This window comes from Callorhinus ursinus, unplaced genomic scaffold, assembly GCF_003265705.2.
Source record: "Callorhinus ursinus isolate GAN/ISIS: 27379988/994484 unplaced genomic scaffold, GSC_fseal_2.0 scaffold32, whole genome shotgun sequence".
In the NCBI taxonomy this organism is placed as follows: Eukaryota; Metazoa; Chordata; class Mammalia; order Carnivora; family Otariidae; genus Callorhinus; species Callorhinus ursinus.
In genome coordinates, this window is record NW_027397094.1 from 8918538 (window position 1) to 8931280 (window position 12743).

Here is a 12743-nt window from a genome sequence, read left to right on the forward strand (position 1 = left end):
CTTCTGTGAGTTCCAGGCCCTGCGTTTCTTTCCTTAGCCTTCTTACAGATCTTCTATTTCGGTGTCAGATGAAATGGAGTAGCTGCATTGTTTGTTCTACTTCTGTGAAGTTGTGAAGGTGAAAAGCACGGCTTTGAGTCTGCAGTCCCCATATCTAAAACACTGCATCTCAAAAATCGGGGTCTTGAGTCCCCTCCACACTATTAAGATGATCGACTACACCAAAGACCTTTCGTTTATGGGGTATAGATAACAATATTTACCATATTAAAAGTTAAAACTGAGAATTTAAAAAATAATCTAAAAATAAGCCAATTACATGTCAACATAAATCATGTATTTTTGTGGAAAAGTGGCTGTATTTTCTAAAGCAGAAAATGTACGGGTGAGAGTAGTACTCTTCCCCATTTTTTCAAATTGCATTAATGCCTGGCTTTATAGGAGACAGCTAGATTCTTGTTTCTGCCCCTGAATTCAATGTATTAGGAGAAATGTTGCTTTGGTTGATATACATGAAGAAAATCCAGTTTCACAGAAATATATAGTTAGAAGGAGAGGATTTTAATAGTTTCTTCAGACACTTGTGGATATTTTATTTTGAAAATATGCCCAGGGTGCTTAGGTGGCTCAGTTGGTTGGCTCTTGGTTTCGGCTCAGGTCATGATCTCCTAGTTGGGAGATCAAGCCCTGCATCAGGCTCCTTGTTCAGCAGGGAGTCTGCTTCCCCGCCTCCCTCAGCCCCTCCCGCTAGTGCTCTCTCTCTCCAATAAATATGTCTTGGGTGCCTGGGTGGCTCAGTTGGTTGAGCGTCTGATTTTGGCTCAGGTCATGATCCCAGAGTCCTGGGATGTAGCCCCGCGTCAGGCTCCCTGCTCAGTGGGGATTCTGCTTCTCCCTCTCCTCCTTACTCACGCTCTCTCCCATGCTGTCTCTGTATGTCTCTCTCCGAAATAAATAAAATCTTAAAAAAAAAGAAAATACACCCAAAGTCAACAGTAGTATTTTCTTAAATATGAGATGCAATGTGGAATCAAAACCATATCTATAAGGTTTTCACCCTATGTTATATTAGAATCCCTTGTATTTTTTTTTTTAAAGATTTTATTTATTTATTTGACAGAGAAAGACACAGGGAGAGAGGGAACACAGGCAGGGGTAGTGGGAGAGGGAGAAGCAGGCTTCCCGCCGAGCAGGGAGCCCGATGTGGGGCTCGATCCCAGGACGCTGGGATCATGACCTGAGCTGAAGGCAGATGCTTAACGACTGAGCCACCCAGGCACCGCTAGAATCCCTTGTATTTTGAATGAAACTTTACCCATGATTTTTGCATTTTTTAAAAAAACACTGGTTCCCTGAATTATTCAGGTCTTCTAAATTTCAACAATTTTCATTATATAATACAAAAAAGGTCACTTTAATTAATATCACAGCATCTCATGAGAAAACTCTTCAAATACTATGAAGCTGTCAAACTCACAGCAGTAGATTTATTTTTTCTCATAATTTAAATTTTTACTGAAAGTTTAAGTTTTATCATTGGCAACAAATACTGTTAAGTATTTTCCTTGAAATAACAACTCATTTCATTCATTATTGAGAAAATATCTGTAAAATACCCGTCTGAATAACCCAAGTTTATCTGTTAGTCGTCCTTTTAAGTACAGATGGTGTCTCATGAAAAAAATAATCAGTTCAGCTTGCATCTCAAACAAGTATACGTGTTCCTTTTTCAAGGCAAACGTCATGCTTCAGCATGAAACAGAAATTCACGCATACTTCACCCGTATTAAAAATATTGAATATTTACAATTTTTGTGTACTCAAGGATGGAGATTTAAAAAAATTAGTTGGTTTAAGAAAATGAAAAAACTGCTTCATCACAAACGTTCCTACATAAAAAACGCGTGGGCAAGGGGCAGTGAGGAATGGCAGTGGCGAGTATAACTCTGTGTCCCTGCCTGGATTCCTGCTAAGGAACCAGCAGTTTTACTTACTACTGATTTACCACCATCAGTGCAAATGTCAACAGAGTGCACATCCTCTTAGTATTATAACCTAATGATTTCTGACCTGGTGTACTCCCTGAAAAGTTCTTGAAGACACACACAGCTCAACAGACCACACTTGGAGAACTGCTGGTCTAGACAATGCCTAAAACACAGTGAGCTCTCAGAATATTCTGAATGAATGAATCCATGTTGGTTCCATCTATAACCATAGTCCTTGTGATGGCTTCAAGGATATATGTGAGTGTGCATGCACGTAGGGCTGTCGGTGTGTGGCGTACAGTGGAGACCCTGTCTGCTTGATGTATGGTTTAATAGACACTTGAGTCAAAATTCAAATGAAAAACAGAGGCTGTGTGTCAAAAATGTCCATTCTGATTTGGGAATATACTAATGGGAAAGGTCTAAGTTACTCCATTATGTGTGCCACTGTCAACTACAAGGGAATATAGCATTGTTGCTTCATTATATGTGGACTTGTCAGTTAGTGCTATTTTAATTATTTTGAAAAGCAATTTATCTACATAATCCTTAACTGAACTACTCTTATGAACTTATGAAATATGGGACAAAGATGAAAAGATTTGAAAGACTCACTTAGCGAAACTGGGTCAGGAATACTGACAGATGAACGTGGCATGTTCCAGATCTAGCTTCCCCTCTCACCATTGTATCTCCATTATTTCCTTTCCTAGAGAGTTGGCCATGAAATAGGTCTATCTTAATGTTACGTGAATCAGAAACTCGGGATTTTTGTCAGTATCCTTAAGATCTCATTCTCTTAGATCCTAAGCTCATTCAAATGGCATATGATGACCCTGACCATTAATGTTCAATGTAACTTCTGTCAGTGGGGGGTGACATGGAGTGTGTGTCCGTTCTGAGAGAAACACAGTGTTTGTTTCACTTATGGGAAACCCTTATCGATAATAGGCAGAAGTGGTTACCTCTATAACCCTGCTGACAGCGCGTGAAAAGGAAGTAGGTTATGTAAATTAATCTGGCTGGGATATCCCCTCTTTAAGAAAGGTATTTTTTTTCTTGTACTCTTAGAGTGATAAGGGTAATCTTGGAAAATTTCAACAAGGCATCCTGAGAGGCAGCAAGAATTCCCGACAAAATAGTAAGTGTATCTGATGGAGTAGTGTGTCTAAGGACCTTGTCCCAGTACCGTCAACTGGGGCAGGCACAGGCTTAACCAATGTGGGGTGATAAGCTGTCCACTCTAGGAGAACACATGTGGAGAACTTGTCTGTCAGGAGAACAGGTTTGCAAATATCCAACATGGGAGACTCACCATTGGCCTTAATGAAGCGTGCATGATTCAGTGCTGAGAGCAAATGGCAAGGTTTTTTTTTTTTTTTTTTTAAATTTCCCTCCCCCTTTGTATTACTTCTCTTTAAAAAAGTTATTTTCACCCTTGCTGATCTGTGGAGGCAGAGTGCCCAATTAAATTACTTTCATTATAAAAGCACATACAGCCAAATACTTTTTATAGTATGCGATTCCAAACCTATAATAAGCATCAAGGGAAAGTAGCACAAAAGCTTTTTAAAATTAAATAGAGACTTTTAAACAATTGGTGATACCAAAAAAGGTCAGAGAGAGTGCCTCACTCTCAAGGGTTCCATTGGCAAAGAAATTGTGAAACTGATATTTAGAAATGAGAGAACATTTTAATACTCATTTTCGGGGGCTCAGGGGCAGGCTACTCAGAATAACAATTATATCCAAACTGAAGATGAAGACCTTTCAGGAAGAATTATCTTCAAAATAGGCTATCCTTCTTCACTTAAGATTTATATTAATACATGATAATAACTTGCGTTTATTGAGAGCTGCCTATGGTGCCAATTGTGTTGTTAGAGATTTATTTGAATTTTACCATCTGGTCCTGACAACAGGCCTATGAAGTGGGCACTGTTATTATCCTTCTCATACAGATGACTGTGGCTGTGAGTTTAACTGTAGTTAAGCTCTGTGAAACTGTGGCGTAGAGTTTATTTATTTATTTATTTACTTTTAAAAGATTTTATTTATTTATTAGAGAGAGAGAATGAAAGAGAGAGAGAGAGAGAGAGAGAGCATGAGAGGGGGGAGGGTCAGAGGGAGAAGCAGACTCCCTGCCGAGCAGGGAGCCCGATGTGGGACTCGATCCCGGGACTCCAGGATCATGATCTGAGCCGAAGGCAGTCACTAAACCAATTGAGCCACCCAGGCGCCCCTGTGGCATAGAGTTTAATTACTGTGTGTGAAGTGACAGAGGGGTAGTGAGTGGTGAAACCAGTATCCAAACCCAGGGCTGCTAACTCTAGAGGCAACACTTCTCACTATGGTCTTGGAAGGCTACCTATTACCTCATTACTAATTTAGACAACTTAATTTAGACAATAAATATCTGATAAGCACTGCTATCTATCAGGCCTTGTGATAATAAATAAGAAATTGATCTTATTTCTTCACCAACATATAGCTCATCAGCACATCACTTCTTGTAGTTGGCTCAGCAAGACATTTATTGTCATGTCTGTTTTCACAGAAGGGATACCAAGACAGAGATTGTCCAGGATTTTACACTCAACTGAAAACAGAATTACTGCCCATTGATTTCATCCAAGTGTTCTGTCCACTAAACAACACTCATGTGTCTGGTAGAGAATCAGGAAAATAATTTTTGAGACCATAAAGATGAGTTCTGTACTCCCAAATGTGGTACAACCACTTGGTTAGAACTCTCTAGATAAAGAAGCTACTATAATACTTTAAATTATAGGGCAGTCATATTTTTAAGAAGGTAAATCAGAATTAGCCAAAATATAAGAAAATAGAAAGGAACTAAATGGCCAATAAATGAAACCTCGTTTAGCAATATAGCACATTGATTCCATGGGTATTATGGCTTTACCACCACTTTTAATTCAAAAGTTCAGTGCCAATATGAAAATTATTTGTGATATATAGATAAAACATGTATCTGCTTACAATACACCCAAATTGCATAATATAACCACATCTAGACAGGAAAGTTTGCAACAGCTAATATGCTAAATCAGGGATTAGCAAACATTCATTAAAGGGCCTGAGAGCTGCTAGTTTGCAGCATCTGTTGCAATTACTCAACTCTGCCCTTTTAGTGCAAAAGCAGTCATAAGCAATGTGCAAATGAATGAGTGTGGCTGGTGTTCCAATAAAACTTTATTTACAAAACAGGCAGTGGGGTGAATTTTAGCTGAGGGCTGTAGTTTGCTGACTCCAGTGCTCGACCATGGGAATATGAGAGTTTAAAGATGTTTACACTAGCGTTTTTAGTAATATTTTCTGATGTTGCTTAATACATTTTAAAGGAGGGGAAATGTGCACATTTCAATAATTGAGATACATATTTGCTCATTTGAATTCAAACTAGCAGCATTTAAAAAGAAAAAAACCCAATCCACCTTTCCCTCCTTGAAAGAGTTTGCAAATTCTAGGCTAGATTTTAGGGAAAGGAGTCTTTCTAAAATATATAGCCAGGCAACAAAACTCTCATTATTTTTGGTTCAATAATTAAAAATTAATTATCTGACTCTCTATTAGTCAGGCAACAAGCATTTACAGATTGGTTACAAAGTGTTTTGTCTTTTCTAAGCACAGGGGGAATTCACACTTGTAAGAGTTTCCTTGTCAAGAAGCTTAAAATATACTAGATGGAGGCAACTATATTATCTTTATTTATGTAGTGAGACACCTGACATAAAAAGTATGAACATCTATAGATACAACGTGTATGTCCAATAACAAGAAACAATTAAGTACATCAGGTTGCATAGAGTGGAATTACTCCAGTATACAAAAATATATAGTCTAGTAGAGTTTAAAAATTACTCTAGTATATCTGCATCCATCTTAGATAGAAGTGTATTCAGTTTTAGTTGATGTGTGGCTATTTCTACTTAACATGTTCATTCAAACTTAAAATATTTTGAAAACAAATGGTCAGTAATTTACTGATTTTAGGTTCTTACTTAATCTTCATTTCCCAAGCTTCAATTTCACTGCAATGGTACTAGAAAAATGGCATAATTATTTGGTAAAGTAGCTTATATTAAATACTACAAAAGCAAAGAAAATATAGTGTCCTTATTCCCCAGACAATGATAAAGCTGGATTTTTTTCTAATAGCCAAATAATTGCAAAAACTCATTTCCTAAGTAACTTCCAAAGTGCAAAGCATGTTGCGGAAGGAAATTATGTTAGAGAGCCAGACAGCATCTAGATCAAAGAGGCCCTCCATTTCCAGGAGGGCGACACCTGGATCACTGGGTCAGTGGAGGACGTGCTGCGGAGGGGGTGACAGGGGAATGTCCGGCAAAGACAGCACACGAGAGGGTGCCTGGGGAGCTCAGTCAGTTAAATGTCTGCCTTTGGCGCAGGTCATGATCTCAGGGTTCTGGGATCAAGTCCCACATTGGGCTCCCTGCTCAGCGGGGAGCCTGCTTCTCCCTCTGCCTCTGCCCCTGCTTGTGCTCTCTCTCTGTCAAGTAAATAAATAAAATCTTAAAAAAGAAAATAAAATGACAGCACACGAGAATAAGTGATTGGCTGCTTTTATAATCAGGTCCAGAGGTGTTAAGGGCCTGAAATATGGCACTGGCATAAGAATGTGGGAAAGAGGGCAGAATGAGGAATATTTAGCTGGTACAATCATCAGGCCTCGGTAACTGGTTATGTGTGGGGGACAGGGAAGGAAGAGTTAAGCAATGGGGATTCTAGCTTAGAGGATTCAGGGAAAAGTTGAAATGTGGCATACAGAGACACAAGAGGATCGGGGAGGAAGATGAAGGAGCTCTACTGGAGATCTGTTTGGAGCATCTCAGCAGAGAAAATGCCAGATTAGCCATTCAACATTTGTTGAATGGGTTCTTTGTACCAGGAACTGTGTTATGCATTTGACATGTGTAATCTCAGTGAATCCTCAGAAAAGTCTACTGGTGTACACATTGTGGAGGCAAAGGAACTAACGTCTACCTAGGGTAAGTGACGTCAAAGCATGAATAGTGAAATAAACGGCATACTCTGGACTTAAACCTCCTTAGTTCATAATTCTAAGTGGACTCTTAACCACGACCACACTGTGATAATAAAAAATAAAAATTTGCAGAATGCTACAAAAAATGATGGCTTTTGCTAATGCAGCCCCACAGGGGTGCTGCCTGGGCTTTGCCATGGGTCTTATCTCTTAAAGAGAATCACGCTCACCGCGCTCCACTGGGAGCTCAAGACAGCCTTCTGTAAATAGGGGAGGTTTATAAGGACCAGAATGCATTCCTGTCCTCCAAAGTCAACATCCTTGCCAAACTGACACTGTTCCAGTGTTCTAGCATCTACAACGCAGCCAACAAGTCTTCTCACTCGGGCCAATTCTGATTTACAGAAAGACGAAAAGCCAGATTTGTGCGATTTCAACCACATTTGAAAGTAACAGAGATTGTACAGCTTGGCTTCACCGACTATCAACCAAGGGCCAAAATATACCCATTCATAAAATGGAGTTTGCTTCCCAACTTATCGTGGTGAAAGCCTCTGGATTTTTGGCGAGCTCTGCAACACGGCACTCAATGGAACTGGTGCTCTAAGGAAGCAAAATGCTACTGTTCTGTACCCTGGGGCCTCATATTTAAGTTCTAGAATCAGTAGAAGCTAAGTGTTATATAGGCCTGGGTCAGTCACATTGGCCACAGCAATTGCCAGTCTAGGTCTAGAAACATCTCATACAATTTCCCCCAAAAGACAGGGATCATATTTAATCACTTTCGATCTTATAGGATTGGGGTACTGAGAAACAGCATATGAAATACCAAACAATGTCAACCGCACACAGATTGTTTGATACATGTTAGCTATTATTACTACAAGTTGTAGAAGGATAGTTTAGTAACAGTGGTAGGGGAGCTTGATAACCATTTGCCCAATTGTTGAATTTCTAGTCCCCATGACCCATTATATATTTTAAAGATAAAGTTGAAAAATAACAATCTAAAACAAGTAAAAACAAAACAAAACAAACATCTCTATTAAAGATAATCGGAACTATTCACCTTTCAAAAAAATACTGACAATACATTAAAATTTTTAAAAATAAAAGCTATGTGGGGCGCCTGGGTGGCTCAGTTGGTTAGGTGTCTGCCTTGATTTTGGCTTGGGTCCTGGTCTTCAGGGTCACAGGATCGAGGTCCGTGTCAGACTCTGTGCTCAGGGGGGGGAGTCTGCTTGGGATTCTCTCTTTCCCTCTCCCTCTGCCCTCCCCGCCCTCCCTCTCTCTCTAAAATAAATCTTAAAAAAAGAAAAAGAAAAGCTGTGATTCGATTATATTTTAGAAACAGTTTTATCTTCATAATAAAGTATCTAAAGAAATCACTTAGGCACTTGTATGTTATATGCTTACTGAAGGGAAATGCTTTATGTATTTGGTATTTACGGAAATTAGCTGAGTAATGATGCCTTATATATAGCTAAATAACCTGAAGTAAGGACCGCTTCCTCATGTAAGCAGGTTTAGACGCTACTGACATGGCAACTCAGCAATATTTCACATGGTACATAGAGGAAGTAAGAGACGGAAGATACAGGATGTTGAGTAAATTCTTGTCTCCATTAACTCTGAGGGTAATCTAGGTACAATATATGCATCAATAAGGAACTGTCAATCTTTAATCAAAACAAATTATACAGTGACAACAGAATCAGCCAGATTTAGTTTGGCTTTTATTTCCCTCTTAACTTTTTATAATCTCTTAAAGTGATACCTGCTCCCTAACTACTCTGGGATATACTCCCATTTAAGGAGCCAAGGTCAAAATAAGGCACAATCATTCAGTTTATTGAACACAATTCAATAAAGCACAATCATGTTCGTGAATGTTCTTGCCATAAGCACATAGTTTTTTCCAGGCAAGAAAGAATTCATTTGAATGATCATCATAAATGCCACTCTTGCCTGGTTAGCTCTAAATTAAGTGTATTATTTGTACAAAGTTATATTTACTACTTTAAATACTGAAGTACTGAAGATTCTTAATTCTAAGATACTCGCATTGCAGACAATGTGCTTAATGAGTAAGAGCTCAATGAAGAAACACTAAAATGAAGGTTGGTTAAATGACTTGACCAGAGTCACAAATCCAGTAGGCAAAGACAAGAAGACTAGAATCTAAGTCTTCAGATTTTACTGTGTCCTTTTTACTATTAAACTGTAAGAGGAAAGACTGCGTAAGTCAGTAAAAATAATACTTAAACCAAGGGTGGGAGGGCAGGGAGCTATAATTCTGTTCGTGAACTAACTGGGTGCATATGAGTGGTTAGGTGCATATGAGTGGTTAGGCGTGTATCGCCAATAGGCACCAAGAAACATGGCCACCAGGTTCTTTTTGTTTTGTTAGCTGTCCAGTCAACCTGACTGAGGCAAAGGTGCATTTCACAAGAGTGGAAGAAAACTGGTTTCAGTTGATCCTATTAGAATTTTCCAGGAGAGTGCCTCTTTATAAATCTCCTGGCAAAAACCAAGTGGTTCATGGCTTCACAGGTTTTGGCTAGAACATTAAAGAAATGGAATGATTTATGCAGGAAAAGATAAAAAATGTTGAACTGTATCTAAACACTTGTCCCTCGAACTAAAACCTGAATGTGAATTGGGAAAGTAACTATTTTTCACTTTTTTCTAGGATTTCATGGTCTGGACTGTATTTCCCAACCCTTTGTTGAGGAAACCCATTTTTCGCATTTTTAAAGTCTGTTGTAAAATTCATTGTCTTGGAAATTCCCCATATCAACTCTGTTTCCCTCCCTCACCTCCTGCAATATTTATTTTTTCATGCTCCACTGTTATGTGTATTTTTTGGTCTTGTTTGTATTTTTCTCCAATTGTTTCACAAGAACATGTGACACACATGAATGTATACAATTCCCACCCAGATTATACCCTTAACACTTCTTGTTTTCTATTTACCATACTATAGAGGGATAATACATACTGATTATCCCATGATGAGTTTTCAATGTAGGAACCATTTCAATGAAATGTTCTTCATTTGGGCTGACAGTAGGTAAGAGATCTTTTTCATTCTTTTGAATCTATCAGGAGGGGAGTTTTTCTGTACTTGATTAAAATATAAACTCTTACTGTGACTTTCAGTCTGAAACTTTGTCCCGCTTGTTAATGAAATGCGTTTATATCATCCATGGGTTGACACTTTCTTTCTAATGTTCAGGAGCCCTGGAAACGTTAATAATTATTCAATAAAAATGCCATTCTTAAGTTTTAATGCCGTGCCTATCATTTAAATGTGTTTCTTCCCCCGTTCTGCAATGTCTGGGATTCCGATCTAAGCAGAGCCCTCTGAGCTGGTAGGAAAGGCAACTCTTGCAAGGGGGAACTGGAGAAGACCTTTCTTTTCCATCTACTACTCATCGCATCTTCTGTATTCAGCATTCCCTTTAAAGAGAATTTCACTCACAGGATTAGACAGGAATTCCTTTACAGTGTCTGTTTTAAGAACTAAAGTACACTCCATTTTCTGAGAAATAGGCATCATGTCACCGCACAGAGTTTGAACTTTTGACACATTTCTCATCCTGCAACTGAGTACTTCTTTAATTGGGTAACTTGAATAAAATTATGATTATTTTAAATTTCGTAATGCATAATTTCTATATTATAATAACGTACGGAGACCCTTGCTTAAAGAAATAAATGCTCTTCTGAAGTCCATTTCAGTCAAATGTAAATAAAACAAAAATAAAATTTAAAAATGCACACTGCCTCTCAACAAAATCACTCTCTGGCAGTTTTTTTTTTTAAAGATTTTATTTATTTATTTTACAGAGAGAGAGAGAGAGACAGTGAGAGAGGGAACACAAGCAGGGGGAGTGGGAGAGGGAGAAGCAGGCTTCCTGCTGAGCAGAAAGCCCGATGCGGGGCTCCATCCCAGGACCCTGGGATCCTGACCTGAGTGGAAGGCAGACGCTAATGACTGAGCCACCCAGGCACCCCTGGCGGAGATGTTTAAAGAAGGAAATTTTATTCACACAGAAAAAAACTGCATTCAAATAAACCTAAGGGGTATCACTTGTCTTTATTTTCATTATATTCAAAGAGATGACCCCTTTGATCATATGTAAGGAGACCTAACAACAACCATGATTTACAACATGAATTGCATAGGACTTTGTTTTCTCTTTAAATCATGCCTGTTTCATGCATTTTATAGTCAAAGCTCTGGAGAGTCGCATAAAAGAAAAAAAAAAACACTCAAATTTCCCATATCTCCACAGACAAAGCCCATTAAGGTTTGGGATTAAGCATTTGGAAATATTAGGAGCATTTAAAATATGCTCACACTTAGCTGTTTGTTCACTTGGTAACTATTTGCAACATGGAAAGGTCTTGATTTACGCTTTGAGAAAGATGGAGGCAAATGGGCACTACTATTTCATTTCAATAATCCAAGTCAAATTTTTAATACAACTTCTAATTCTATTTTAAACTTTATTTGGATTGGGTGCTACTTTGCTTCCGAATAAGTGACAGAATCATTAATTGCCAGTGGCTTTATGAACATGATATGAAGAATACAAGCCAAGAAAATAAGTAGGATAAAGTTTTTGGTTTTCGCAAAGCATACGGTCATATTCTCTATATTCCGGACATCCTCACAACAAACAAGTAACTCCAAATGTTACTACAACACGGCTCATTAGTCTGCAGGTTGGATATACGACACGTCAAATCCCTTCCCCTGAACCATCATAATTAGTGTCATGACACAGCTTTAACAAAGTTTGCAAGTCCTCGCACTACTCTTCAAAACTTAATGCTGTCATAGGTCTTCTGTGTATGTATTTTTAGTGCCCAGTTCCTAGTTCAGTGTTTAAAAATCCTGCTGATCCTGGACTTGGAACAAAGCTTTCGGAAGCAATCAACAGCTCTTGCCATCACAGGTGCCAAATACACACACAATGTCCTTTTATTTATGGAAATACACACAGATCTATTCTGCATGTGCTCTGAGCCCAACACAAATACCACCCCTTTCCCACAGGCGGCAGGAAGGATGTGGTTTGAAGGACACGGTTGCTTCATCTGAATGTTCAGTTCTTCAAAGACCTCTTGTTTCTACACTGAATCGCGTCACTTCTATTTAAATTTAAGAAGAAACAACTGGCCCATGCCTGAAATCCCACTTTTATTTAGCTAACACTGGCGTTAAAGTAGATGGTATGATTCTCTTTTCCAGCTTACCTTCGGTGCATACATGCTGAAAGTGTGTTCATAATCGGAAGGCGTTTCCGTGAGCTGGTGACCCAGTAATTCCCTACATACACAGGTCAGCTGCAACAACAGTACTAAAATCGCCAGATGAAATGGTCAAAATTACCCAGCGGTTTGATAAAACCAGCTTACTCTGAGCCTAATCCAGGGATAAATATACAGAAAGCTCCACGCAGTGGAAACTGTAAACATTCTAGAACGGCCCCTGACACTGTAAAACACGCAGGTCCGTCACTGCCAGGAAAACAAATATTTGCGGAATTATAGGGCATTATCTTGGTTTTTACCTGAATGCAAACGAGGGCCCCATACTCACAAGCTCCTGTTTAAAGTGGAGAAGTGTGACATGCAGTACAAGGGACTAATTCCATCCCTCCAAACAACTGTAAACTCAGAACATGCAATCCACTAAACCTGATTGTAAATTCAAC

The 12743-nt window shown here is 38.8% G+C and overlaps 1 protein-coding gene across 3 annotated transcripts in view; it reads right to left on the minus strand.

The window, feature by feature from the left end:
- CHRM3 (cholinergic receptor muscarinic 3) overlaps window positions 1–12743 on the minus strand; it is a 476047-nt gene that overhangs the window by 173850 nt on the left and 289454 nt on the right. The gene's annotated exons all lie outside the window — the stretch shown is intronic.